At 30.2% G+C, this 14,242-nt stretch overlaps 1 protein-coding gene across 1 annotated transcript in view; it reads right to left on the bottom strand.

Moving 5' to 3' along the window:
• The window catches only part of LOC113382731, a 78,889-nt gene that overhangs the window by 35,402 nt on the left and 29,245 nt on the right, over positions 1-14,242 (bottom strand). The window lies entirely within an intron of this gene.

Raw genomic sequence — 14,242 nt, forward strand, 5'->3', positions numbered from 1 at the left:
GTAGTACTACGAGTAGTAAACGTAGTACTACGAGTAGTAATCGTAGTTACAATGAAAGAATTAAAAGTAGTATACGAGGAGTATTCAATGAATGAGAGTAGTAATCGTAGTACTACGAGTAGTAATCATAGTACTACGAGTAGTAACGTAGTACTACGAGTAGTAAACGTAGTACTACGAGTAGTAATCGTAGTTACAATGAAAGAATTAAAAGTAGTTACGAGGAGTATTCAATGAATGAATGAGTAGTAATCGTAGTACTACGAGTAGTAATCATAGTACTACGAGTGTAAATGTAGTACTACGAGTGGTAAATGTATACTACGAGTAGTAATCGTAGTACTATGAGTAGTAAACGTAGTACTACGAGTAGTAATCGTAGTTACAATGAAAGAATTAAAAGTAGTATACGAGGAGTATTCAATGAATGAATGAGTAGTAATCGTAGTACTACGAGTAGTAATCATAGTACTAGAGTGGTAATGTAGTACTACGAGTAGTAAACGTAGTACTACGAGTAGTAATCGTAGTTAAAATGAAAGAATTAAAAGTAGTATACGAGGAGTATTCAATGAATGAATGAGTAGTAATCGTAGTACTACGAGTAGTAATCATAGTACTACGAGTAGTAAACGTAGTACTACGAGTGTAAACGTAGTACTACGAGTAGTAATCGTAGTACAATGAAAGAAGTAAAAGTAGTATACGAGGAGTATTCAATGAATGAATGAGTAGTAATCGTAGTACTACGAGTAGTAATCATAGTAGTACTACGAGTGGTAAATGTAGTACTACGAGTAGTAACGTAGTACTACGAGTAGTAATCGTAGTACTACGAGTAGTAAACGTAGTACTACGAGTAGTATCGTAGTTACAATGAAAGAATTAAAAGTAGTATACGAGGAGTATTCAATGAATGAATGAGTAGTAATCGTAGTACTACGAGTAGTAAACGTAGTACTACGAGTAGTAATCGTAGTTACATTGAAAGAATTAAAAGTAGCATACGTTCCAGCAATTTGCCTTAAGGCACGATGCCATGCGCTTCACTAGTTTAATTTTGAATTGATATGTTAAACTATAAAAATCGTTTCAAGCTACTAGAATTTAAAAAAATAAACCAACCGAGAAAATTATTGATGATACAATGCACATCGCTATATAAAAATAAATAAATCTGAATAGTATGGTATCATCATGGTATCATAGAATTAACAAAACACTTTTATTTATGAATCCACTTAAAGATAATAAATACGACGAATTACTAAATCAATCAATGATCATAGTGAACCATGTTTTTATATTATCTGACAAAAATAAATAAATAGAAGTTATATTTATCTAATTTTTCTAATGCATATAAAACACACAATCAGTGATTGTTAAAATTATTTTAGAATACGAAGAAGTATATCATGCAATAAATAAAGAAATAAATTAGATAAAGTAGTAAGATAACTTACTTAGATTCTGATGGCTATTTAATTGTAAAACAAACATTAATAAGATAAAAGTTTTTCATACAGACTTTTATCCAGAAAGACTAACAATAAGTTATTATAGAAAAAAATTATAAGTCTTCCACACGTTTCGAGTCCCAGTTCATTCAGTGCATAAAACTACAAAATCTAAAATTTGTAATCAAAGCATTAAGATCAAAATAAATATAATTGTTTTAAGAATTATTGCTCATCCTAAAATAATACTAAAATAGGCAGCTGTGCCAAGAAAGACAGACAGACAGTTGGACGGACAGCGGAAGCGAAAACAATAGGTCTCCTTCTGAACCCTTCGGCTGTTGACCCTACTACTTGGCATCTGAATTTTATAAACAGCATGTTGAAAGATTTATGCAAAATATTTATATAAACCCTTCATCACAGACCCAGCTACAGCTTCCAGACTACTTCGAAAACATTCAGGCGAAATGGTTCACACTGTGAAGATTTCAAATCAATAGCCAAAACTCACCTTTTCATGTCAAAATATTCATTAAATCATAACTGGCACAGCTACAGCGATCAGACTGCTCTCGAGGCACATTTAGACAATATTGAAAAAATGTTCACATTGTGAAGACTTCAAATCCATGCCCAAAACAACTTTTTTGATTCATGTAAAATATTCGTATAAAACCTTGATCATTGGCGCAGCTACAGCATCTACTGCTCGAGGAATATTTCCAGACAATATCGAGAAATATTTCATATTGAGGAGACTTATAATCAATAACCAAAAATAAATCCTATTATAATTGTATGTATCATAGGTCCCAGTTGCAGCAGCCTGACTACTCCGGGAACACTTATATGACATCGAGAAATATGTATTTGTACTTGTGATAAATAGCCAAAATCTACCTTCTCGATTAGAAGCAATAACTACCTTCTATTTCGATCTAAGAAGAGCAAATTTTACAACAATACATTGTCAAATACTTGGGTCTGCAAAAAGCTAAATTGGAAAATGCACATTGAAAGCCAACTCTTGAACAACTTGAGGGAAATGTATGGAGTGTTTGAACTAATATCACATTTCTAAAACTCTAATATTAGGTGAAACAAAAAGAAATTCATTATTTTTGCAATGGTTGGCTTCAACTAACAGTTTGTCGGGTATTTTATAAGTCCAATTAGGTTCTACTAGGCGGCCATCAGCTTTGGTCAATAGGAGAGAAATTTTGTTCTATCAAAAATAGAACTCCAGGACAAACACATCGATGGGGACTCTCCAGAAGTACCGAGAACTTGATCAGGAGGTTTTTATGCATCCATCTCCCTGTCTATGGTAAACAGTTTTGCTGTTGAGAACTTCACTTCGAGAGAAGCTTGCAAAAATCGACTGTCTCAGTTGTTTGCCAATGGGGACGAGGTTTTTATGAGAGAGGCACAATGACATTCCATTTAAAATGTTAACAAATTATCAAACAAAACGGTGCACTATTGGCCTAAATCAAATCATTCTAACTATGTTTGGAAAGCCTTCAATTTCAAGCAAAAATGATGGATTTCTTTTTCTCCAATCTAATATACTGGTGTTATATTAGATCATTTCAAAACCTACGTGGACTTATGGTATCCAGTTTTGGGGTACCAGCTAGTGCCAGCACAATCCAAAAATTTCGGAATAAAATCTTGGAAATTGGCTCCTACAACAAACACCAATACGTACCAGAAGAAATAACTATTGGAAAGCAGACTAAAAGAAAGAAGATCCAACCAAAACTTTAGTAAGTTTTAGTGGACTTTAGCAACGTAAGTACAGTAACAAATGCACAAGTACACTATATTATTAATTTAATATCCAATTAGTATCCGTTTACTTAGAATACCATAGAGGCAGTTACCATTCCCAATCTTAAGATGAATAATCGTTAATCCATTATAAACGCAGCAGGAACTAATAAATATAAAATCCAATTGCCTATTCTAAAAACGACAAAGCACGTTCTAGTCGTGATCGCATGCAATTTGTAATCTCATTATTAACAATAATTAAAACAATTTAAGAATGTGGTTATATACACTTCATAATAGCTTACACGTAGAAAATGATGTATAATAATCACATAGTAACGCTTATAAATTAAAGAAAATTATTTCGCGGCACATAAAAGCCGCGAGGAGTCGGATATCAAACACAGAGAAACGGCGCAGTGTGATATCGCTTTGATGTAATTTGTGATTTATATAATTGCGAACATTATGTTCACGTAAGCTAAGCTAGTACTAGTGGTGCATGGCATCGTGCCAAGGCAAATTGCTGAAACTTCCCGTACCAAAAACTAAATTATTAAAAAAAAAACGTTGCGCGCGAGGCTCACACGCGATTGAAGTAAAACTTATTTGCTACTATACAAGATGGCATTTAAGTGAAAATAAATACATCATACAACAATTTTGAATGATGTTTATGTGTAATATGGTAACACTCGTGATGCCCACATTTATTAGTGTCAACCATTATACACATTTATATAATGATAAATTATAAATTATATATTTATAATAGCATTGAATATATGTATAATATTTAAAAACAATAATGTAATTAAAGTCATACGTCAAATATGACATGATCGGTTTGTCATTGTAATTAGCATTTAGAAATGAATCTTTATTAGAGAAATGAAGTAATTACTGATTAATAAATTCTATAATATTCGTTCACACAATGGATTATGTTAAACAACGCCTAAACAAATATTGTTTTGGCAACTTCGCGCATCATGCAATTGTATTTGAAGAACTTCATGTAATTAAAATTAACATACATTCATTGACTGCTTGTATTATTTTTTACTTTTTCGCTGGCGATATAATCTCATTCTTTGAATAGCTGTAATATCTGTCTTGTCTAAAATTTTTCCATTTTAATAACTTCAATGATTTATAGAAACTACGAATAATATAGAAATAATTTCTAATCAATAAACTTACGTTTAGCGGCACAAATGCTTAATTTGTTTGATTATTTTCAAGGAACAGGGTAAAATATTCTTATGATTCAGGCATTTTTACGTAAACTGAATTGAAATTAAAATTATTTATTTTAAGTATATAAGTCAGCTTAAAAATTTTAGTTTGAATCAAAATTAAAATCCGTATTATTTTTTATATACAAAAAATTAATCTTAAATAAAAACGGCTCTGCTCTTCTGATTCATTCCAAAAATATGATAGGATAAAACTTATAATTTGACTACATCATCATAAAATAAATTTCCACGAAAAGGTATTTAAACCAAAGACCTAAATAATACTATCACAGTGTATAAAACGATAGTTGGCTTTATAATTGATCTATCCCACATAAAGTGGGATACATTTCAGTGTATATCGTGTAAAATCAGTAGGGTGTACCGAAAATCGTATAAAATTTTACGCTGCCTGCACCACGCAACCAAAAGCAACGTCGGAAAACGCCGGGGCGCTACCTGCTCTTTGCGGGGCAGCGGCGGACAGGTACTGAGTACACCTGTTGGCCACTTGGCTCTTCGGATGATGGCACAAAATATGGAAGCCAAAGATCCTATAACTGTAGGAAATAGATATTTGTGATATATACATTAGAAACTCGATTAATCAGACTGATTGTTGTTGGTAGGCATTCGGGTAATAAAAAATCCGAATAATCAAATGTATGAAGAATAATGCTGTGGGCTGTGCTGGATTTACCGTAGGGGCAATCGGGGCTACTGGCCAGGGCGGCAAATTTTGGGGGGCGGCAAAATTTGGACAGTGAGAAAAAAATTCTATACAATATAAGAAATTTTTTTTAACAACATTTTTTATTTCAAGAAATATAATTAACAAAACATAATACGATTGCAATGCAAAATTTGGGTTGAAATAAACGATAACTAAAATTTATTATTTTGCCTTATCAAATTGGTTAATAAGTTATCAAATTTGGCAATTTGGCTAATATAAAGATCCGTAAACAAGCTGAAAGTTTAGGAAATATATGTTCTTCAGTTCTCGAGCCCTCTTAAAATGACGTATTTGTGCACTTGGAAGTGCTTATAGTTATAGTGTCAAAAAAAAATTTAAACTAGTGACTCATGGCATTGTGCCTCAAGACAAATTACTGAAACATCCTGTACTAAAAATTACATTTTATAAAGAGCTTTAACATTTTATAGAAAAATGAAAAAAAGGCTTCTAAAACACATTTTTTGTATTTTGAAATTTTTCGAAAATTATGAACTTTTTGCAAAGCAATCGCGCTGCGTAGCTATTTCAGAGGAGAAATATCGAAACTCAATTACCATTTTCCGTAACTGCCTGTACCAAAAGCTAATCAGCGCACGTCTCCCCATCAATACAAATCTAATATTTTTTAATTATTCAAGTCGATTTCTCGTGAACACGAATCAACCGATTTATGATTCAATTCATATTGATAATGAGACATGCTAATTAGTTATTGGTCAAGGCAGGTCCAACAGGTTTTGAAGATACGGGCCAAAATGTCAAAAATGATAATTCAGTTTTTGAGAAAAAAGCGTCCAATAACAGTAAAAAAAATTACAGAATAAATAACTGCTTAAATTTGTGGGGGGCAGGTTTAGCGGTTTCGATGATCCAATAAAGAAAGAAACATTTGGCGAACAAAAGTGATCATAAGACATATGCACGTTAAATTATCAGATATTTTAAAGATATTATAATAATAAGTATAAATTTTGTTTATATTTATATAAGTTCTGTAACATTGTTTATCCGTTAAATTGCGACGCGGCGCTCTCGCGCTTCTATATTTTGTCCCTCGCAGCTGAAGCAGCGCGATTGCTTTAAAAAGAAGTTCGAAAGTTCATAAAATTTCAGGGATGGGGCGGCATTTTTGTCAGTGCCCCGGGGCGCCAAATTTCTAAATCCGGCCCTGGCTGTGGGTTTAATAAAAATAACAATTAATAGTCAAAAATAATCGTTAGAAATATGCATAACATTCGTACCAAGATTTATAATATTTAAAGTTCACTTATAAAAATCAAACAAATGACTTCAACATTTTAGACCTTAGTTGGAAACAGTTGTACGCTCCCTTGAAATGCCTATTCAGACACAACTACTTTCTACGAGTAAAATCAAACTTTTGTGTATATTTAAAAAATTATTAACAATCGTTTTCATGTAAACCGATTGTTCTAGACTAACCTAGCGGTTTGAGAATCATAGTAGGAAACGACGAGTATTAAGTCGAACTTATGTGAATTGATTTACTATATTTTGAACTCGTACTTTTAGATTTTTCGATTTTATTTATCTTAAACATGCATTCGTAAAATTGCGTAAAGTACTTGTTGCTCTGAGGTTAAAGTAATGTAATAAGTATATAATGAAACTTTACGATTGTCTTCTTTGGTATGACAAACAATTTCATTTACATATCTTCTGTAAGCTCAATAGAATGCCTTCGTTTAATATACCGTTAGACAATAACGACTATGTAATTTCTTATGTTCTTATTTGGAAAGCAGATCAAATCCATTAAATACTAACAATAATTGATTTAATTATTAATTTTAAATTATAATATGAATTCACTTTTTCCACTGTATTTTTGAAACGACTGGACCTGTCTTTGCCAAAAACTATTTTTTTTAATTATATTTTAATAGTAATTAGTACCGTAGATCCTATAAGCTGTTGGACAGAAACTTACCCTTACGTCGTATTTTTAGATGGTAACCCAACAGTTGATCGTCGGAAACACCCTATTTCTATTTTATTATTTTATTATTAGAATTCATCTAAAAGGGCTGACAATTTGGTGCATCTATGCCCGAAAAGAGCTATTTTCACTTGGAAACTTATTTAAGATCTATATTTCGTATATATGTGATTAATTCTTATGCCATATGATAATATCCACTATATTATCTGAGACAAAAGAGTACCTGCATACATGTTTATAAAATTATACATTAGGGTGGTCCTTAGTATGGACATTTGCGAATTTCCTTGCTCCCAAGGTCTCAAATGGTTCCAAATTGATAAAAAACAATTCTCTGAAAGTTTTAGCTCTTAATATTGTCTTTTAGATAGACCCAATACAATCAAAGTTTTGTATGGAAATAGCATGAAAAAAATTTCAAAAATTTTGCGGAGCGTCGAATTTTCAATAAAAAAATGACATGAATTTTCACTTTTAATTCATTTGTCGCTAAGTTATACCTAAAAAAAATTTTTTTTAATTTTCAAAATTTTTTCCATTCCAGTTCTATACGAAGTTTGATTGAATTCTAAATGTTAATATTAAGAGCTAAAACTTTCAGAGAATTGTTTTTTATCAATTTGGAACCATTTCAGCCCTTGGGAGCAAGGAAATTCGAAAATGTCCATATTAAGGACCACCCTAATATACATATATGTATCATATTATAAAAATGTATACATATTTATATTTAAATATCTATTTAATAATATCTTCAAGTTTCGCAACTATTCCAACTAAGTGTTCCCAACACCTGCCTCATATATTTGCTTTCCGATTAAACTTTGTCCCGAATGTAAATCGGTTCAACTAAAAGTGGCAAAACGAGATAGTAATTACAATTGAGGTGAGAATGCAAAACATATAACCAGAAAATCATATTAATATTCAACAATAATACAAGCAACGAAATGGAAATGCCATCGCAGACGTGTTTGTCATATGTCAATATTTTTAAATTGACAGCCAATTTATTGATATTTCACATTCTCTACTTGTGAACTAATTCGATGATAAATATTTAATTAGGTATTCAAAATTATGTAACGATAAGATTAAATTATTATGAAATTTGGCTACACATGCAAATAAGATTTAATTAAACAAGTGCTGGAAGAGGTAGAAAGTTTATTATAGAAACAATGATTATGAAGGTGGTCTATATGGACTCCTAGAGGTCTATCAATACTTTCAAGTGTTTATTTGTGGGGTTCCCGAATTTTTATTAGTAATATTTTTATTTAAAGACAACTCATTTTTGTCACATTGGCCAACAAATTTACTTAAATCGAAAATGAAAATTTGTATATATCTTTACGTTTCAAAGGCTTCTGAATATTTTGGCATACCTTAAAAAAATGAATGTATGTGTGTGTGCGAATACAAATTTTCGTCGACGATTTCGGGAACACGGATCAACCGATTTGAATAGTTCAAAAAACATTTGATTCGTATTAATAAGATGACGTTCTGATTAATTTTTGGCAAAAGCAGGTCTAGCCGTTCCGAAGATACGAGGCAAAAGAGAACGGAGCGTTCGATTTTACTAATTCAAAAAACATTTTACTTGTATTGACAAGATAAAGAACTTTTTAGGAAGGCAGGACTAGCGGTTTCGGAGATCTAGTAAAAACAGTAAAAAAAATTGCCATTTGGCGGTCAAAAATGATCATTAGACATAGGCAGATCAAATTATCAGGTATTTTATGGAGATTTTAATAATACGTATAAATTTTGTTTACATTTCTAAGGTTTCCGTAACATCGTTTGTCCGTTAGACGGCGACGCGGCGCTTACGCGCTTCGATATTTCGTCTCTATGCAACTAAAGCAGTACGATTGCTTTGAAAAAATAATAATTTCAAAATAAAGTCTTTTTTCCAAAAAAGTCAATTTTTTTCAAAAATTTAAAATTTCTCAAAAATCTATTTTTTTTCAAAGTTTAAAAAGAAATTTTAATCTTTTTTAAAAAAAAATAATTTTTGGTACGGGAAGTTGCAGCAATTTGCCTTAAAGCACGACGCCATACACCACTAGTTTAGCAATAAATTGGCCGCATCATAATTTCTTCTACTTGTACTTATATCAAAAATCGACACAATACAAGTTATATAACTATCATTTAAAATCAAATTCATTTTATATAACCGATCAAATTCGATCTTTCTAATTTCTCTTTCATATCGAATTAACCTTTCCATCAAGAAATGGAAATTTCTTAACGACATGGGTGTCTTCCTCATCATCATGGTTAGTAAAGTAAAAGACTTATTCTTGAGGCGACAGCTTTAATGACAACTGTCTACAAGTCACAATGCTAATTGAATTGTCTAATTACAATAATACTTTGTCTGAATGCATTATGTGTTGATACTTGAATTATGTCATAAATCTGTGGCTAAATTTAGAAACATATTGACATTCGTAGAAGTCTTAACATTTTCACCGATATTTATTCAATAGGCAGATAAGTCATATATGTATATTGATATATGGTTCTTTTACGAACATCCAATCAAATAAATGGATAAAAACACTAAAAAAAAATTCAAGAGCTCCCCAGAACTATAATAATTTTAATGAAGCATCTATTAATGAAGCATCTACTATTATTTAATTATGAAACTATTAAATTCATATTACCATAATAGCTTTCTAGAATCTAGTAAATAAATGCCATATTTATTTATAATTTCATTGCATATTTATCCAAAATCATTTCCTTCATTCGAACTATTCTGTGTTCCATGTAATTACAAAAAATTACGAGTCATTGGATGTACAGCCATACAGCCAAGACAAAATAATAGCAAGGCTAATGTATAATTCAAGAAATATTTAAATTCAAGGACGGCCGGTAAGAATATTTTTATATAACTTTATAGTTCTGTTTACACAATTCGACTGTCATTACATTAAGTAAGGCCCTACGGCGACCCTCAGTGGGCCAACTGTTATTTTAATTATTTTTTGTAGTAAGTTGTAATTTAATTACATGACATGTAAACATGTATGATGGTTGTTGGCATTTAAAAATTATTTGTTTTTATGTATTTTTATACAAAAATATAATGGAAATAATTATGTATAGACATTCTCTTTAGTGAGCTTATTTTTTTTAATTAAAAAATTAGTCTTTATTTTTTTTCATATATGATTATATCAACGTTTTGGAGATGTGCAATGTTTTCTATAGAAACTTTGGAGAATTAAATTAAACTAGTTGTATGTAGCATTTTGCCTTGTTATTTGTTGCCTTGTGGAAGTTTCCTGAACTTCCAATTATGTGTAAATAATCGATATGTCAACCTGTCTACCTGCCTGCCTGCCTGCCTGCCTACCTGACTACTTCTCGACATTTTTCCCATCTACTTGTCGATCCCTCTACTTGTTCACCCGTTTTTTTATTCGCATGCCTACCTGTTTACCTGTCTATCTGTCCATCTTTTTTCCTCCTATCTGCCTACTTGTTAACCAGCTTATAACTGTCTGTCAGTTCATCTAACTACCTGTTTACTTGTCTAACTGTGCAGTATTTATTTCCATCTACTTGTTCATCCCTCTAATTGTTCACCCGTCGTTTTATTCACATATCTACCTGTTTACATGTCTACCTGTCCATCTTTGTTTCTCCTCTCTATCTATTTGTTGATCAGCTTATATATGCCTGTCAGTTCATATGATTATCTGTTTACTTGTCTAAATGTGTAGCATTTATTTCCTTCTACTTGTTCATCCCTCTACTTGTTCACCCGTCTTTATATTTATATGTCTACCTGTTTACCTGTCTACCTGTCCATCTTTTTTCCTCCTATCTGTCTACTTGTTAACCAGCTTATATCTGTCTGTCAGTTAATCTGATATCATGTTGACTTGTCTAATTGTGTAGCTGCCTACCTGTCTTTCTGCCTTCAAGTTATAATTGCAAACCTGCCTACCTGTCTACTTTCTAATCTGATCACCTGTGTACCTGTCTATTTGTATACATGTAAATATAACTTTTAAGCAGAAATGCCAGGAAAAACTATTTTCACTTGAAAACATATGTTGAATTATATTTGCAAGAAATAATTAATATTGCTACTGCTTGATATCAGGTTGTAAGCAATGCGGAGTTTGAAAGAGAAAACTTGTGAGTGCAAGGTCAGAGTGTTTACTGCTTTTTGCCAGTTAATTAATATTTAGTAAATTATATTTATGATATTAATTTATTTTTGAAGCCACAACTAAGTTAAAAGATGGTAGTATATAAATCTGGAATTATTATAAAAAATTGAATAGCATTAATTGAGTAAAATCATTTGAATTTATCATCTTCTTGAGTAATTTTTAAACCAATTAAGAATTAATTTAACTTACATGAATAACAACTAAGAATATTTAAGTATTAACTAATTAAAATGCAGAAAGTGTTCTAGATTGAGATTCACTTAAGCATTCTAATTGGCAGTAACAAATATATTAAGTATTTCTCAATATTACTGATTATAGTCTAATATTTTATTTTTTAATCTTTATTGAAAATTAAAACAACAATCGTTATTAAAATAATTACTTATACTATTATTCGCATATAAATAATATAATAAATAATAGTATGATAAAAGTTTTTATTCTTGACTTTCGTGACTTTAATATTTTATTATATTTTAAGTGTTCATAATATCGTTTATAGGTTTTTTATTAAATAATTTAAAATAATTATATTTAAATTTAAATGTATCTATATACATATAGGTATGTATTTTTATTTTTATATAATTCAAATTTTTAATATTATCAATCAAAATATATGTTGAGAATCAGTGTAATATTTAATGATATTTTTAACGCGTTAAGTAATAAAAACTTATAACTTGTGTTAGGAAAATTTATTCAATAAATAATTAATATAGTGGAATAAAATTATAAATATTTATATACGCAGTTATGATTAAAAAGGATTATAAAATATATAATTATTAATGCATAGTCATTAACAAATAATAAGAAAATAAGGAAAAACACATAATATTTTATACCAGAAGTAAGAAATCTTGGCATAAATAAAATAAGTAAACAAGCTTTAGATAAAATCTATGCATTTGCTTAAATTAATTTATCAATTCAAATCCGTTGTTTTGTATATAATTTTTTTTTATTATTGTGCACTAGACTACACCTCTTTGCATATGATCATAAAACGAATAGAATGAACATATATGTTTTTTTATCGATAATGAATCAACAAAAAAGATTCGTAACGATTGTGAATATTTATAATCATCAATTCTTTCATATAGCAATCATAATATAATAGCAATATTCTTTTCCGGTCATATACATCGGAACCAGAGGAAGGCAACCAATTAGCTCCGCAACTTAATTCATAAATAATAGCAATAATAAATATATATATATATATATATATATATATAGCGGATCGATTTGTATGGGTCAAAGAAAGTCGCTTGAGCACATAGGATTTTTGGATACTAGGGGTCAAAATAAGATACTTTGCTGAAGAAACGGTACCTCTAAAATGAATGCTGATGTCCCGTGCATTGACCCAAAAATAAGAGTTAAAATTCGAAAAAATCCAGGCGTACAGTTCTTTTCAAAATACTATTTTCGAAAATAAACCAAAAATTTTCTAATTATATAAAATGAATATAAAACACATGGTATTGCATATTAATTTGTAATTATAATATCAGTTGAGTATTTATAAAATGAAATTGTCTAAACCATAAGATACTTTATGCCCCGGGTTAGATTTTTTCATAAAAACCCAAGTTACGATCCCAAAAATTATTACGAAAGTGTAGTTTACAAAATTTATAAGTTGAATTACCTACAAGCAAGTTAGAAGACTTCTTTCAATAAAAGAACTATTACTTTGGATTATTGTTAACGATTTAATACTTATTATTATTATACATACATAAATAACTATGCAATACGCAAGTAGCAAAACAATCTGTGCAAATAATCGATTTTATCAATAATGATTAAGAATTAGCAATTAGCATCATGTAAAATTGTTAAAAATTGTGAGAATTTTGATATTTTGACATTATTCTAAACTTTAACGGATTTTTGTAATCAAACTACTTTTTGCAGGTCCACCTAATATTTCAAGATATTCCTGAAGTTTAATCAAAATCGTCAAAAAAATCAACAAATGGCACGGCCATTCACGAGTAATTTTCCACTTATGTGCTAATTATAAAAAAACGGCCCGGACGATTGTTGCACAAAACCATTCCACACGAGTTCTTATCGAGTTTCATCAGATGGTGCGGCCATTTATGGGACAATGTTGATAAAAGGTCCAATTTTAGCTCAGAAACATATATACCTTTTCCAATATTATCAAACGATTCAGAATGACTTGAAACGTCGAGAAAGCTTGAAATTAACTAATCGGATTTTCTGACGAAAACATGAATTTTTTTTGAGAAATTAATCCATATTTAATCAATACTTCATGGAGCATATTCATATAATCAACCAGTAACCATCAGGATAATATGCTGTGCTACTTTGAAGATAATTTTATATTTTTTTCGGGCTAATACCAAAAAGTCTCTGTTAATCTCTATATCTATAACAGAAGGTTGGACGCACCTGTCCTAAACGTTGACATATTAGTTCTCTATTCAACTTTGTTATTATTTTTGCAGTCATGTAAATTCGTACTGACCGTCCTTTGTCATCTAAATCATAATTTATCATTTTGACGCAGCCGGATCAGTCGTGTTTGAAAAGCGCGCGCGTTATCATATTTAAAAGGATGACTCCGGTAATAGTTTTAGCTTTTGTGGTGCAAACGATTTTTTACGAAATTGGATATTGCCAGAATTTTGAAGATAGATACTTGGGTGAGATTAATTCAAGTTTTGGACAAGTTTTATTACAATTTGATGATTGATTATCTATAAACATCTCAATTATATATACATACTGAAAGTATTAATTAGTACAAAATATATAAGACATATATATATATTTAGGGTGGTCCTTTATGAATATTTTCAATT

Source organism: Ctenocephalides felis, unplaced genomic scaffold, assembly GCF_003426905.1.
Source record: "Ctenocephalides felis isolate EL2017-DRISC unplaced genomic scaffold, ASM342690v1 CF-g0.4_SCAFFOLD_03570, whole genome shotgun sequence".
Taxonomy (NCBI): domain Eukaryota; kingdom Metazoa; phylum Arthropoda; class Insecta; order Siphonaptera; family Pulicidae; genus Ctenocephalides; species Ctenocephalides felis.